Raw genomic sequence first — 16717 nt, 5'->3', positions numbered from 1 at the left:
TTCCTAACGAGCTGATTTAACAAAATCTTTGTTGTAGGTGCAACGTGGTTGTTTTGTTTTTTTTTTCTTTTTTTTTTGTACCATAACGTTTCGCCAGATGTTTATAGAACAATTCTTTTAGAACAATATTGACTGGCAAACGTTACCTCTTCCGGTCACAATCACCATTCCTCGGTACATGTTTTTGTCGTGACCATCACCAATTTACGACAAGAAACGTGTCAATTTCCCTCAGTTTGGGTTTTATTCCAACTGTTCATATAAATACATACATAGTAGCAAATTACAACCTCTTCCCTCCCAGCACCATGGCCCAAGCAGAACCAGGGAAGAAAAATGCAGCGATGTTAATTGTAATTTATTAGACGTCACTGGTCTAGAAATACTCGAAATGATGTGCTGTCAACACATTTAACATATAATAGCATTAAAACAATGCATAAGGATGATATCTTTGTGTTTCTGTATTGATTTCTTTACGGGTTCGTTCATAGAAGAAGAAAGCGCGTGTTGAATCACATTATATTTTACAGCATATACTTAGCGAATATAAAAATAAAATGACCGAATTTCAACAGGCCTGTATCGTAGTGAGAACTCCAGAGGCGTGGCCTATACATGTTTCTGCGAGACTTGAAGTGCTCAAGAATCCTTGTTACAACAAACGCGCATTTTGGATTATGAAAGTACAAAAGGGTTTTAATTAGCAGGTATGCTGTGTGGGTATTGTTAATCCTTTGATTAGAAAATCTGCTGTGTGAGGAATACGACTTGCTCTCATATTCCGTCAAAGCTGCCCAGCGGGACCACAGGTACGCCGGTTTGCTCTTCTAATCACGATTATTCCTTGTTTATAGTAGTCTCCAGGTAAAACGCGTATGGTGGGCACTGCAGGTATCTTGGGAAGACCAAATTCAATGTAAAAACATTTCTCTCCTACAGCATCTTGCTTTATATTTTGAAGTTTCGGTGACAGTCCAGGCATGTGCGTGTTTCTGTTGCTCCCCGCCCTCCCCATTCTTTTTCTTAGACGCATGCAAATCGGATTATTTTAAGCTGCAATATATATTTCTTTGTTAAATGTAAGCAGCTGTTCTTGTAGACAGTTGTTATACTTGTTACATGTGAAGTCCACGTAGAGAGTAAAATATTCCGTGGAATATGTACAAAGTAGACTGATAACATGTTGCTATTGTTGCCTGCTTGTAATATTAACTATCTAGTAGCTGTTGTAACCACACCAACATAAGCAATTCTTTCAGTTCTCTCTCAGATGTAATTTGGGCTATATTTTACTGCAACTTACTCATGTGATCAGTCTAAACGAATATGTGATCAGACATGGTTTCTCATACATATCATTCCAAAAATATGTTTTTTAAAGTCAGATATCTTTTACAGTTGTCCTACTTACCTGTACGTCTTCCTACATTAAAAATTAATGTGACGAACAACTCAAATGTGGTAAACAATGTTTGCCAAAGAGTGATATAGGCTATATTGACAGGGAAAGATTTCAACTTCGGAAAAGTTCATTATCAGTCAAAGTTGTCTCACCAAGCTATAGCAGCTTTCTCAAAGTTAAAGTTCATGCGGCACATGCTTAACAGAGCTTTTGTTCTGTTATTTACGGGCCCTGTCAAAAACGAAAATTTCCGGGTGTCCATTAAGTCGACGTGACACACTGTGTGTGGGTACAGCCCGTTGATGAGGTAAAGCAGTAGGGGTGAGGTTGTATGGTGCGGGGGTGTTACAAGGTGAGGAAGGGGGACTCGGCTCCAGGTAAATTCACCAGCTGTGATCACCTGTATTCCAGAGTGGTTGAAAATGAGCAGAACAGTGGGAGACAACGGTAAAACCAGTCAGGTGACGTAAGGGCAGGCCATCACAATTAGCAGGTGGTTTGTTATGCTGGGCCTCTTGTTGCAGGCCATACACAATGGACAAAGTACTCACCCATACGGCCGTTGCTTTGGGCGTGTATAAAGCTGTTGTTGGACAAGTGGCTATGGACAGTTAACATCGGCTCACTGGAGAACGCAACGTCACAGACCCACGTGTAAATCTGCAATGTTGTACACAGGTATTCCCCATAGATAAGTAATTGTGTTTCGGACCATAATTATATGTGTTATTTTCCAACGCGACCAACCTTACACAGTGTAGCGTGATATGAGAGCTTGACCTGACCAATTACCACAAATATAGGTAAGACCATTATCAATGGTAGTTAATTCGGCGATGTCTTACCTGTATACCAAAACGCACATGTGCAGTGGTAAATAGTATATATTCCACACTGATTGACAAAATACAGGTAGGCATGATGTGTGGGCCAATCCATGCCCGTGACGCAGTTCATTTGGCGGTGGGTTCTACGAATCGGAAAATAATCGGTATATTTTAAAGGCTCCACGACTTTTGGATATTGACAGCAAGCTTACGTGTTGTTGTTTCGGTACCTGTGTTCGATGGCCATGTGCACATATTGCTGTCTCAGCCATGCGAGTTCGTGAATTTGGTGTTGCGCTTATTCACTTCATACAGGAAGTGAAAGCAGATCGATTTACGTCAGGTAACTAGCCAAATTATGTTTTGATTGTTACTTTCGTAGTATGCTTACCGGGAAAAGGGACGTATGCTTCACACCCATAATAGTATCTGTTACTATTATAATAGTATCTGTTGGTACAAAGTGAAAATATATGGTACTACAATAATAACGTGACATTTCTTGTGATATGGATGCCCAAAATATGATGACGCCATTACCTTTAAGCGCTATGCTTTGTGGGATTTATGTGGGAGGATTGGATTAAATCAGTCGTAATGTTGGCCATGAAACTATCAGGACATGTTCCCCTTCAGTACTCCTTAGGAATATCACGAGAATTGATTCGTCGCATTAAGTTCCACTAAAATAAATGTGTCATTTTTTTCAGTATCTTCTTTTCGCATTGGTGCTGAAACTTATTGATATTTAATAGTCAAATGCCTAACACTCTTTACACAATTTTTTTTTTCTTCACATGCAACCAAATAGATCAATACACGTCATATTTCATCGGGATTTACCTCTTAACCTATTTCCAGTCTAATAATTCACGTGCGTTGAATTAAGACAGTGATGTCATTATATGCAACCTGATTAATGGCAAAGCCACCTAACAAGCTGGAACAAGCAGGTCATGACATTAGAGTGGGAGCTTTTGGTCGGCTTTGCATGGTGATCTTACATACTTCATTTAAGGAGGGAACAGCGCGAGTTCGCCTTAATCTTCGCCGATGCCACTTCTTTTGGGAGTCCAGTGGGATATTTAAATGTGTAGTTATTACATGGGTTCACGGGAGTAGACATATGTCATACGTCATTAGTTTGGCCGACGAAATCAATAAAATTCACACTGCAGCCATCTGTTTGGCTAAAATCTGGAACGGCTTATGGCTACATATATAACGATCATCATCACAGTTTGGTATGATTAATTAATTAATGCATGGCGCCTTGAAACCTAATGTTATGAGGGTTTTTCATTTCCTTGGAAGAGACACGTTATGTATTCTCGCTTGGCGTTACTGATGTACTAACGTCAAGAAAAGAAAAACTTCATTAATTACACTCAAAAGTTCCACTCATTTTGAGCGCTTACTTAATACATTTACAGTTGCACAAAAAAGCCCTGGCGTTTAACGTCATTGAGCGATAAAGTACAGATTGTAATCATCCAGATATATTCAGCAAAACTGACCCTGTATATGAAACATGGAGGATTACCTTCGCTCCAAGAATTATTGCTCGCTGTATTTTACAGAGCCATCAGCGTTATTTCATCATGTTTATGACATACTGTGTGTTAACATCTGGCATCATGCGCTTTTTGGCGGCCACAGGTAAATTATGCAAATGTTATTAGTGCACGTTGATACTATGCAAATGTTAAATGATTGGTACACAATCACTGGTCTTGCTAGTTTCTTTGCTAACAGGTATATAACATATGATATTTTACTATAATAGATCAATGTAGTTTTAGATCGACATCTCAACCTGAGGTACTTTAACTGGAAATTTTTTTCCCTCTGTTTTCAGACATTACCACACAGAGGTAAATTTTAAAAAAGCAACATGACCGCTTTCATGTCCCCAAAGAAATGGCGCCAAGTTGAAAAGTGGGTGTCCGAAGTACAAAAGCATCTAAGCGATGGGACGTTGACATCGGAAACAGCATCTGTGATCTCAAAGGAGTATAAAGTGGGAGACGAGCCGCCTCCAAAAGGATCTGTACGATCTACAGTTGAGACAGAAACGAGTTCGATGACGGTGCACGGCTGTCAACCTGTTCCAAGGCCGAGTTCGGCTTTCTCCACTACGCCGACGCAGAGGCCAAGATCCTCGATGACAAGCAGATCCTCCTCAAGACTCGAAACCACTCCATCTGTTGCCGTGGTTCGACCGTCACCTGCCAGAACTCCAGTGAGCAGCGAAAAGGGGCGTTTAAACACCACCAAAGACACCGGGAGCAGCACCAATGTAAACAGGTCTCGACGATGTTGTTGTTGCTGCTCAACTGGAAGTATGGGTGCGAACGGGTCGTCTCCTGGGGGCTGGGTCAGTCCCTCGGTGGCGAACACGCTCCAGGCGAATCGAAACAGAGCCGCATACAATCAACCAGTTAAGAACAGCGAGAGTAGCCCACAGGACTCACGAACGTATAGACTTACGTACCAACATGTGCCAAACTACTCAAAAAGGATGCAGACTCTTATGTTCCTCCCAATGGCTACCCTCCATGGGTGACAGGAGCAAGCGTCGTGATATCGGCGAATCAGATTCGCAGCAGTCCGCACTTGACTTACAAACCGCCTAATATGCTGCTGAATAGAACTGATAACAGATGGAATGGAAACAGATGGAAAAGCGATTCCACAACCTCAAAGATAGTGGCTGTAGATCCAGTTCCAGTACATTAAATTACCAAAAGACGCAAACATATCTCTACCTATACAATGGTAAAGCACGAGGAGCAAGAAACTGCGGCATGCATTTTCTAATCTTGTTGGATACAGCTTATGTATTTTATCATTTTTACAATGGTCTTCGTGGATCAACAGTTGGAGCTCAAAGCCTTTTATCAAATCATTATATTTCATGGAAAACAGCCCCCCTCCCTTTTGCCAAAATCGTTCATGGCTTGAACATATTTGATAAAGACAATATTGTTTCTACATTCTGAAAATGGTACAAAACCAGTCCTTGTCTCACAGGTGACGTAGCCATGTAATTCAGCAATTCCATCTTACTTGGGATGGAAAACAGGTCTCTTCAAATGCTGTACTTTACCGATGCCATCTTTATGATTTAAATGCCTCCTAGCGGTGCGTTGAGCAAGAAGTAAAATCAAACACCCTATTTTGGCTTTCTACCGGGTTCCATTAAGTGTGTATAGTGAAGATAAACAGGGAGATAATGAATTTGAATTTTGTCACTTATTTTGTATTAAGATATATGTATTCAGTTTTCAATACACTGTGATGTATGGGTTCAATGTGATGTGTTGTGATAGGGTACAGTTACAGAAAAGATATAGCGAGAAAGTAATTTTATGTGATACTGAGAAAATCTTTATGTCATTTTTGTTAGTGTCATTTTGTAATACACGAAATAAATAAAAAATGTTCCAAATCCCCACGAGGTGACTCTGAAGAATCGCGTTACTGGTGGTAGTTGACGATAATATTGTCGCTGAAACTAGGAGAACATCCATTCTTTTCAGTTTAAAAAGAACTATATACATTTGGGAAGTATCCCAATCCGCAACACATTTCATGTTGTCTTCATTCCCAGTAGTACATGGGAAGATCAGCAACCAGCACATGGTCTTGTGTTTCCCCCGGCCTCAACCTGGTCAACCTGGTTTCCTTCACCTATAACGCTGACCATCTGAACTGTCCTGTTTGGTATGTGGCCTCGGACCCCCATTAATTTTCCATAAGCGACAATGTTAACGTCTAGCGCTGTAGCTCAGTCCCAAACATTCCGTGGCCAGTAAGCTTTGGTGCATACCTGGCCCAGCCTGTGAGAAAGAAGCCATAAAAATCTTGACATAGGTTGACCGTCAAAATCTGGACCTTTCCATGCCGGCAGCTGGGAGGCGTGCCTAGCAACGCCAAGGGGACGTCACTCGCAGCCTCATCACTACCTCACGCCTTGTGTCCTCTCGCCCAGAATTTCAAACTTTCATCAATAAAGCTCATACCTCCTCAAAGTTTAGACAGTTTCCAGCATTTTAATACCAAGCATGCACCTGAGCACCAAAAATGGACGCCTGGGAGCAAAAAAAGACTTAATACCCTAAAATTCACAGAACTACAATCCCTACCGAAAAACGGAAGTTGTAATGGGGGTCTGTGTCCATGTGAAAAGCGAAGCGTGAGTTAAGGGGAGATAATCAGCATGGATGAACTGGCCTATATCAGAAAATGCACAATACAAATGTGTCGCGTGAGAAAGAAATCCATCAGCAATATGCTGACCATTAACCAAGACCAAGACCATATACCCCAAAAACGGTTTGAGCAGAAATTCGTCTCAGAAAACAAACAAGTTAACTGTAAAACTACTGAATCATGAATCATCAAGGACCTGGTACATTAAAGCGGAGAATATGCCCCAAGAGGGTACAATAATGAAGTGTAAATTTTAAAACCTCAGCACAATTCTGTAAATTTCTGAATCAAAAGTTTAAAACTTGATCGAAGCGCCCATAAAGGTTATATAGCCATAAAAGAAATGGTTGCTTAAAATAATCCGCCAAAAATACCAATGTTTGGCTCAAACCAGCTACTATGATTTTTAAATTTAGTGAATGAATATCTACTTTAACAAGAAAAATGTTTTTAACTTTTGTCTTCATATACTCGAAAAATTAATCTGTTAATTTTAACAGGAAGTCTGTTGTCGGAGTGATGCTAGAATGTATTCTGTTATTATAATATAATACTATGTTATTTTTATTAGAATATCCTGGTAGTTTAATAGAATCTTTATGTTGAATGAATAGAATATATGTATTATTTAACAGAATAATACATTCCAAGAGCAAAATACATTCTAGCATCTCTCAGATAACAGACTTTCTGTTAGAATTAACAGATTTATTTTGTGAGTGTAAAACATATACTTTATAATGTGATCAATTCTGCAGATGGTATCCTCCACAGTACAGCGGACTACCGAGATCACCATGGAGAACAGGTAGCATTTTAAGAAAGAGTCTTAACTGTTAGTTTCATTCCTTTGAAAAAATTCTATAGCGTGAGTAAAGATATAGGTCAGCTTGTACTAAATGAGTGTTAAATGAATTCGAATCGATGGTAATGGTAATATGTAACAGGTGGCAACTATATTACGAAGTCATAAGTGCTTGAGAGCGCATCTGGTCGTCTATTTTCATGCTTGTGTTTGAAGCCGAGTTATAAGCATGAATCTTACGCTTTTTATATATTTATTGATTTGATTAGTGATTAAAGGTGTGCTGAAGAATTTTTTTCAGAAAGTTACGTTTGTGACACAGTGATTGTCTCCACACTACAGTGTCTAATACAAAAAAGTATTAAAGTGTAACAGGAAAAGATTACTATTTTCGATTTTACGACCTATACACCGCTTTATATATAGAATTGCTTTAGTGTATGTTTGGTGCTTTATAACAAACACGTTTGTCATATAACAGGAAAAGAGGTGCAAAACAGAACTGAGAAAAGAAGTGGCATGTCCTCGGCTGTGAGTCACAACTACAGCTTTAATAAATCTCGCCGGAGAGTGTAAAGAATATGAACCAGTGAGATGAAATCGTATAATTTCAAAACAATAATAGTAATTTCACAAATGTACATGCCTTTCGAATATATTGGTAACTGTTCACTTCTCCTCGAATTTGTATGTTTGATTAGCATTTTGACCAACTGAAAAGGTTGTTTAGATTTTGATTTCATTTTACCGTCCTTTGTATGAACAATTTGCATCTTCAGAGTAAAGAATATCATACTTAATATAAAACTATAACACTGTATTCACAAATTCTCCTTCCACGTACTACATGTAGAAATTAGAAATCAAAAATAGCGAGACAATTCACAATTCACAATTCCAGTGTAAAGGCACGTACCTTCCCACACTAGATCACACTTACTCGGAAAATCTTGTGGCTCTCACGAAACTCCACAAAAGTTGAATGCCGTTTATTGGTGTCTGCATGTTAACTGTAAGTTTTGAACAACATTAAAATCTATGCGTCGAAAAAGACTTTTGTAAACCTGTTGTTCACCACAATGCACTTTCTGTTCCAATCAAATATAATATAATCCAAAACAATATTCAACACAAAGCACCTAAGAACTAAGAAAGATTATAAACTAAGAAATTAAGACAGATTCATGCAAAGAAAGCATTGAACAGCTTTCAAGGATGACTCGAAGACATCGTTCTGTGTTTTTTTCTCTTTTTTTTGGTATTTTGAGCTTTCAGCGCTATAAAAACGCGACATGAATAAAATACTTAATATATAGTTAAACCTTGTCTCCAAAAATCCCATTTTGTAATGATCTCATCCAGACACAATGAGACTCAGTGACTCAGTGTCAAAATATCAAACCTGTATCAACCACACCTACACTTTTAACACGGATATGATTACTTCCGATTTTGTTGTATTGTGAATGTTAGCAGGCCTTACACATAATCTGTTTTAATCTGGTCTTGCAGTGGAACTGTAGGCTTGGTGACCACCTACTGTTTAATCCTCCGCAACGCTGCATATCAGGGCCAGTCACGTACGTTAGGCCTATTGTTAGAATTGTATGTCTGTAAACCTTGTTAAAACTTGTTTGTTACTATGCTGTATGTTTTTGTATAAAAATGTACTGTCACTTGTCAAGTGTACCCAGAGGCCCGGAACCACCGACTCTGCGATGCAATTGTGCCATAGCTGAAGTTACACCAGCTAGTGTGAATCTGTCTAATTTATAGGTGCATGTTTTCCTGTCGTTCATAAAGTGGTTCAGTGGATAAGTAAATCCTGCCTTGAGTGTTCCTGTTTACAAATTGTGACCGGCATCACAATAATTTCCCAAAATGGAACCGATACGATCAAGTCGCTACCTTATATGATCTCTAAACGTGCAGTTAGTCACTGCGTGAATCCGAGATGCCTGTCTTTCAGTCACGAATATGCATAGGGTACTGATTCATTCACAGCAGCGGGTGCAGAATTTTCGTGATCACTCTCCACTCTGAACTGTGGCAGCAAAAGGCTGACAGTAGTCGTTTAAATGGTTACAACATGATCGTTGTAGGTCTCTTACCTTCCACCTATATGTGTATGACAGACACCGAGCTTGCGCTGCGACATGTGGGAATGTTCGTCAATTAATTTCCAAAGATCGGTGATTTTCTCCGGACAATCTAGCTTGTTTCCTCCGCCCAGTGAAACATTCTTGAGTATGCACAACTTTCAACACTAACCAGTCAAATAAAGCCAATCAAACCCAGTTTGGTATCAGATATGCATCGTCACAAACAATTTATCGCGACATGTACAGCAGCATAAATATGAAGAACATTTCACGAAGATTCATCAGGTTTAAGCTTCATATTTTATTCACATAGACATTATTAACGCTATCCAAGACATAACTACAACCATGTATGGCAAAAAGCGCGGCATGCCGGAGGGAGGGGGGAATTAGTTAGAAAAACATTTCTGTTAGAGATATATTAACGTTGTTGCTTTATGTCCACTGAAAAAAACTCGCACCCCGTGGCTCATGCGGATGTATTGGGCATTGACATGAAACAAGTTCATGCTGCCATGCTGGACAAGGTATTCTACCGCTGACTACAAAAAGCTTCACTGCCAAGATGCTGTTTCCTATTCGGCATCGTCACCCACCATGTTCATATTAAACATCAGTAGGTCCGCTTGTTCCTCCATAACTAACTCCTTAGATTTGCATTTGTAAATTTCTCCGATCTTTATGGCCGTGCAGTCTGAAAACGCTGGGCAGTCGCAGAGTGGCAGATCATTCTAAAACGAAAGAATATTCCTAAATCAGGTCGCTTGTTAACCACATCTCGAACGTCATGCACATTCACGCAACTTTATGCGTTCACTTTCCCATGGGGCGAGAGGATATCATTATTTTGAACATAATTTCTTTAATAATAATATTATCTGTAAGAAACAGGGACAATTGACTTTAACGGGGCACGGATGGTGTGTCAATAAACAAAACTTCAGAGTGACGCAGCGTTTATCTCTGTGAAAGGAAATCTTTGATCATGAGAGATGACAAATATATTAAAGTCAAGTATGCTTGCAGTAAGTTATTGGAACTATTACCATGATTTAAATTTTTTTTTAAAAGTTCCGTGTGTACTACCACAATGCACTGTGTATTGTTACATTCACTCCTCGCTGTCTCAGTGCTCTCGCTTCAGGAGATCGACACCAGACCGCGGCCATGCACTTTTCGTTACTTTTCTCATATATAGACTCGCCTTGTGGCGTTGTAACGTATACAACGTCCATTGCGAAAGAGTTACGACTATATCCCTGACGAAGTTTTGTGAAAGTCACCAAAGTGTGGACGCAGGCTCGAGTCTGACAAGTTTTGTAGCGTCGCACTAGATAGTAGCTAAAATGTCAAAATAGCTTGACCCAAACAGTGACAATGTAATGACGATAATTCTGAATTTATTCTGTTGATAAGTTTTAAAGAATGTTTTAAAATCAATGAATTTAAAATTAGTGGCTGACCTCACGTTCACTTTAAAGAAAAATGGAACAATACAAACCTCTGTCTCCGCAGCGATGGCGTTAACATCAACAGGGTGTGTACATTGGTAGGTGGAATTCATCAGCACATCGAGTTCACACTAAAAAGAGAAATAAGTACCGTACATATGTAATCTAGTAAAACGGGATGGTGACAGATGGTGTTTTTTATGAAGAAATCCATAAGGCAAACTCTGTCTTCTTTTTAATTGCGACTGTCTATTGACCATTGAACATCCAGTCTGCATGTTTCTTCATGGTAGCGAGATGTGGTTAATGGCGTTAATTAATCTTCCAGTAGCTAAGATACGCGAGGTACGGGTTCACACGCCGCCTTGACAAAGATTTTGTATCCGGATTTTTTCGCTATCTCTACTTCTAGGGCTTTGTTTACAGTAAGTTGATGACCACGACCGTGTGGTCGTTGGCGCTATCTAACGTTCGTTGAAGACCACTTGTCATCAGTATGGCGTGAATATCTATGTCACATGTGTTAAAGTTCGCCAGTAACACCGGGCACTCCGGTTTTCTCCGACAATAAACTGCGTTTATGGCGGTAAAGAACAATCAAATGGTTCTTCGCCGGTCCTATGTACACAAGAAATATAAGCTGCGTATCAAAGGCCGCTGCTTATTCTGGCGAAAATGAAAATATCCCTCCACCTGTCCATGTTCCATGTACACTAAGATTTCATACTCATTCAACATTGTGTCTAATATGATGACATATTGCCAGAAATGGAGTTCTTCCATGTGTTTAAGACATAAAGCTAGTCTCAATGCGCTTCCAAAACGTTTCTTTTATAGTCATTACGATCTAAATTAATGTGATATTATTCCACTTTGGCCCATTGCGTATATATTCATCACCAAAGAATACAATCCACTGGATCAACACTACTTTACAGTGGAACCCTCTACAGTAAAATGTACTGTTACGTATGGTCCTATACACCATTCCGGTCCTACAAGGGAGTGCACACTTCTATACCAAAAAGTAGTGTAGGCATACATTGAAAAATAAATTTGGCATAATCACTAAAAGTATGTAGCCTATAATACAAGAAGTGCTATATGGAGAGCTAGACTGATATTACAGGAAAGCATACACCCGATAGGCCACACCTAAAATTTAACTGGGATAGACTCAGGTTAGACACTGTACAAATATATAAAAGCATATGAGCAAGTTCCTTTTACATGACCTATCACATATCATATTTCTATTTACTTTATTGCTGTTTTACACCGTACTCAAGAATATTTCACTTATATCAAGGCAGCAACTATTATAGTGGAAGGCATAACCCGGGGGAAATACTGGACCATCCAAAGGTCTCATATAATATAACACAGTAAAAATATGAAGTGTTTTCGATATGTTTGACTGCACTAAATTTCATTTAGCCTTACACTAAATTTCTGGCTTTGAAGTTTCATAGAACTTTTCTTGGTGACATTAACCGTAATATCATGCTTCTAGAAATTTAAGGATGCTCATTGTGGAAAAATTATTAAAATATGTTATGATGCCATTAATACCTAATGTTTAAAAAAATGAAATAGGAGGAAAATATTGACAAACTTGGCCACCATTCGTAAATGTTGCTAATCTTCAGTTCCACACCGTTTTAGGTAGATTTTCCTGTAAACCATTAGTTAAACATATCGAAGTTTTAGCTTTATGTTAATCACAAACAACATACCTTCATGTTATGCATAACTTTCATAGCGTTGAATTCAAAAGTTTTGGCAGTGGGGTGGTAGTGGGGTGGGGTGCATTTATTATGTTAAGTTATGGACAGTGTTAGAAAGTTAACACTTTACACATTTAGACGCTTAAAATATTTTGCAACCTAACACTGCATGTGCAATTAACACTTTCATATGTTGTGCTCCTAATACCCACGATATGACTGAAATATTGGCGATGTGGGGTTAAATCGTAAGGATTCATTCATTCCTAATTTGACAAAATTATGACACAACTTGAAAACTATCATTATAGGCGGCATAACGTTTTAAGATGGTTTACACATTTGCGTTTTAAGAAAACACAGTGCCTTATCTGTGTATTCAATCTGGAAAACTTCATAATACAACCTGCAGATTTTTTCCAGTCTATCAAATAAATGAATGATCTACTTATGACGCCGTTCGATCCCATGGTTGTTGAAAACAAGGAAATCAAGGTTGTTGAAAAGTAAAATCAAGCGGTAAAAATATTGAAATTAATCAAATTTAGGCAAATAAAAATGTCAGCCAACGAATCAAACTTCAAAAGGAAACGTTCCCAAAATAAATGAGTATCAAAGAACATTACTGCTTTATTGCCTTGCTCGGCAACCACAATTTCAGGTCCGGCTTCTCCCACAGGCAGATCCGCCGGTGCCGTCAACACGTACGACCCTCCCAAGCACACCAACACTACCAAAGCCCAAAGATACCGGTGAGTCTCCATCATCAGGTCTTCGCTGGTACTTTGTCAACTTATACCGCCTTGACACCAGGTATGGAAAGAAAAGCTTCCAAGACAGTCAGAACGTTATATTATCAATGGCACCTTCCGCTGATTTTATGACGTCTTCAACGAATGTACCTGTTCGTTAAATATGTCAGTTTTATTGTCTCTATGTGTACGTACTCTCCTATGTGACGGGACAATAAGCTACGTTCTTACACCTGCGCATGTCTGGGAGAATCCTATAAAAGACACTAGCTTGTGTGCATTTAATTCTTATTGAAGCAGGAACAGATGGTGAGGGCTAAAACCAAGATTAAGCAGCTCGCCGTACGGAAAGTGAGGACACCGTGTGGAGAAGCATGCACTAAACAACACGATCATCATTTCTCCGTTTGAACAATGACACTTGCTTCGCCCCTGAAATGAATACCTCATTTTGAATGACAAAGGATAACGAAATGTCTGAACAACAGCTTGTTATCGACCACCGCATTGTAATGGATAGCTGATATCGTTACGTGGGATAGATCGATATCAAGCTGCTATAGTCGAAGCCACAATGTGGTATGATTACTTACAGGTGAACTATGCATGCCAAGCGTATAGGTCACAACCCGTGAAATGTAACGCGTATTTCCTTATACATGCAACATCGCTTACTCGTATGAACTTTAATTACTTTGAACTTGCGTAATAGGCCTGCCAATATATTGGTGAGCAAGCGGAGAACGTGGGGAGGTTGGGGGGGAGGGGGGGGGGCTTCTTTTTTTTTTTTTATTCATACTCATTTTAAATGGGATCTTATGAGACTTCACTCTCTTAAATTGTTGTGTGGTCATCATGAAATTTCAACATCTTTAAACTTCAAGAGATCACATTCAATGTTGTATGATACTGATAAATCTTGATGATAATCGATGCGAAATTTAATACTCTTTAATTTCTAATTCCACGTTTATTAACAGTTCTCTTCTTGTTATATATCAATGATCTCACAATGTTTCTGATTGTCTACACTTCATTCTTATTGCTGATGAGCACTACCTTTTCGTCCAACATCCCGAATACTACTACTTAGTTAGAAAAAGCTGACTAATGGCTTTGTTCCAATCGCCTTTCTTTAACCAAAACTAAAACTAAGTTCCGGTACGTACTATTTCAACCCCCTTCTAAACGCACACTTTCAACGCACACCGTCCTTAGCATAGGGGATGTGATTGAACAGGTGATTAAGGGTAACTTTTTCGGATTTATATGTAATGAGAAATTAAATTGGATTTTTCATATTGCTTGTATATGCAAGAAAATCTCACGTAATATTGGTATTTTAAATAATATCAAAGATGGAATCAACAACAAAAATTATTGTTTAACCTTTATTAATCTTTGATATATCTTTACTTGTCCTATGGGAACGCATATTGGGCAAACCTTTTTCAGTCACACCTCAGGCCACTTCAGATTCTACAAAAACGTCCACTTCGTCTGATTTCTCTCAAAAGGCCTAGGCCATACAGCCGCAATATTTCGATAACTAGAAATCTTGCAACTGTTGGAACTTAACAAATTCTCAATTTTCGTTCTTTCTCATCAATTCTTCCATCGTCCAGAACTGATTCCAACCACATATTATTTTCAATGGGATCTTATGAGAATTCACTCCCTTAAATTTGGGGTGATCTACATGCAATTTAAACATCTTTGAATTCTTAAGAGATGACATCCAGTGTTGTATGATAGTGATAAATCTTGATGTTTAAAGTTTAATTTATAATCTATACCCATAAATTATGCATGATCCATATAATCGTGAAGCTATTAACGTGCTCAATGTCTTTAAATATTTATCGATATTGATAACTCGAGGTACGACTGTAGTATCATCGGTTCCGGATTATATTTTTGAATTTTTTCCTCGACATGCGCGACAGGGGTGATGTAAAATAATAAGGCCCACGTACTATAATCGTCCTTGCAATGTTTTATTAAAATAAATAAATAAGAATTTATGAACTACTAAATCTTTATCAATATACCAGTATACTCCTGTCGCGCATTAAGAGTTGCTTTACCTTGCAAGGTCGTCAGTGTGATCGTCTTGGGTAAGAAGCATCAAATTACTTTCCAAAAGCTTGTGACTATGGAACCGGTAAAGGCTACCATCGATAGCCCCAGACAATGAGGGAACGAAGCGATGGCACGATAACCCGAAGTGACGAAACCATGGAAAAAGCGATGATACGATACAGAAAGGCGATGGAACAGTGTACAGCTTCACACTATCGTGCTATAGCTTCATGCCATCGCTTCGTTCCATCGCTTACGATACGATAGCACCATGATGGCCTTAAGCGGCTTTCATATGTGACAGAAACAGGCAGTTATGGTATTAACTACACACGACTGAAGAGCACGATGATGCGCATGACCATGCTTATATTATCATAGACTATAGACTACCCTGACTACCCACAGTTATGGTATTAACTACACACGACTGAAGAGCACGATGATGCGCATGACCATGCTTATATTATCATAGACTATAGACTACCCTGACTACCCACAGTTATGGTTTTAACTACGCACGACTGAAGAGCACGACGATGCGCATGACTATGCTTATATTATCATAGACTATAGACTACCCTGAATACCCACAGTTATGGTATTAACTACACACGACTGAAGAGCACGATGATGCGCATGACCATGCTTATATTATCATAGACTATAGACTACCCTGACTACCCACAGTTATGGTTTTAACTACGCACGACTGAAGAGCATGACGATGCGCATGACTATGCTTATATTATCATAGACTATAGACTACCCTGAATACCCACTGAGACTGATAGCATAAAAGATAAATCGGATATATGTATATGTAGGCCTATATAAATGGTGTTTTCATATCATCCCACCGAATATGGGAAGAGATGGTTGCGAATATATAACATATATATATTCTTGGACTGCGCTTCTAAAAAACAAGCACCTTTGTGACTTGGTCACGATGGTAATATCAACATTGCTTGGATCGCCTCTCTCGAATCATAGTTCTAAGTTCTACATCAATAATAGTCTCTTCCTTGTAGTGCCATTCCTATTTTCTAATTACCACTGAAAGTCGACAGTCGACCATCATTAGACAATCACCTAACAAATCAGCATTCAAACATTTAGAAATTTCGTGGCATAATATTTCTGGTTTCTCCCTTCCGACTGCTGGTCCCATACATAAACATGTCGCCTTAGACGTGTATAGAACGCCGATAGAACAGAAATCACCATTGCTCATAGCTCAGTCGACAAGTTCAATAGCATGTTATATATTTAGTAGACGAGGAAGATCCCTCACGAAGGGACTAACCATTTAAAAGCGTACTGCATTTTGTATACATAAGTGAAATAT

General features: G+C 38.9%; 1 protein-coding gene and 1 long non-coding RNA gene across 3 annotated transcripts in view; both read right to left on the bottom strand.

Moving 5' to 3' along the window:
* Positions 1 to 569, bottom strand: part of LOC135470161 (emerin homolog 1-like) — a 238355-nt gene extending 237786 nt beyond the window's left edge. For both annotated transcript variants that reach the window (XM_064748940.1, XM_064748941.1), the window contains exon 1: positions 566 to 569. The gene's annotated coding sequence lies outside the window, so the exon portion shown is untranslated. The remainder of the gene's footprint in view (positions 1 to 565) is intronic.
* Positions 570 to 9639: 9070 nt separating this feature from the next.
* Positions 9640 to 13441, bottom strand: LOC135471710 (uncharacterized). Its single transcript, XR_010444463.1, has 3 exons — positions 13159 to 13441; positions 10856 to 10936; positions 9640 to 10085 (listed from the first exon to the last, which is right to left on the bottom strand). It is a non-coding gene; the product is annotated as an uncharacterized LOC135471710 (long non-coding RNA).
* Between the last annotated feature and the right edge of the window lie 3276 nt (positions 13442 to 16717).

The sequence above is a fragment of the Liolophura sinensis genome, chromosome 7 (assembly GCF_032854445.1).
Source record: "Liolophura sinensis isolate JHLJ2023 chromosome 7, CUHK_Ljap_v2, whole genome shotgun sequence".
Lineage (NCBI taxonomy): Eukaryota > Metazoa > Mollusca > Polyplacophora > Chitonida > Chitonidae > Liolophura > Liolophura sinensis.
Note: the sequence above shows the minus strand (reverse complement) of the source record. Positions and strands in the feature narration are given on the sequence as shown.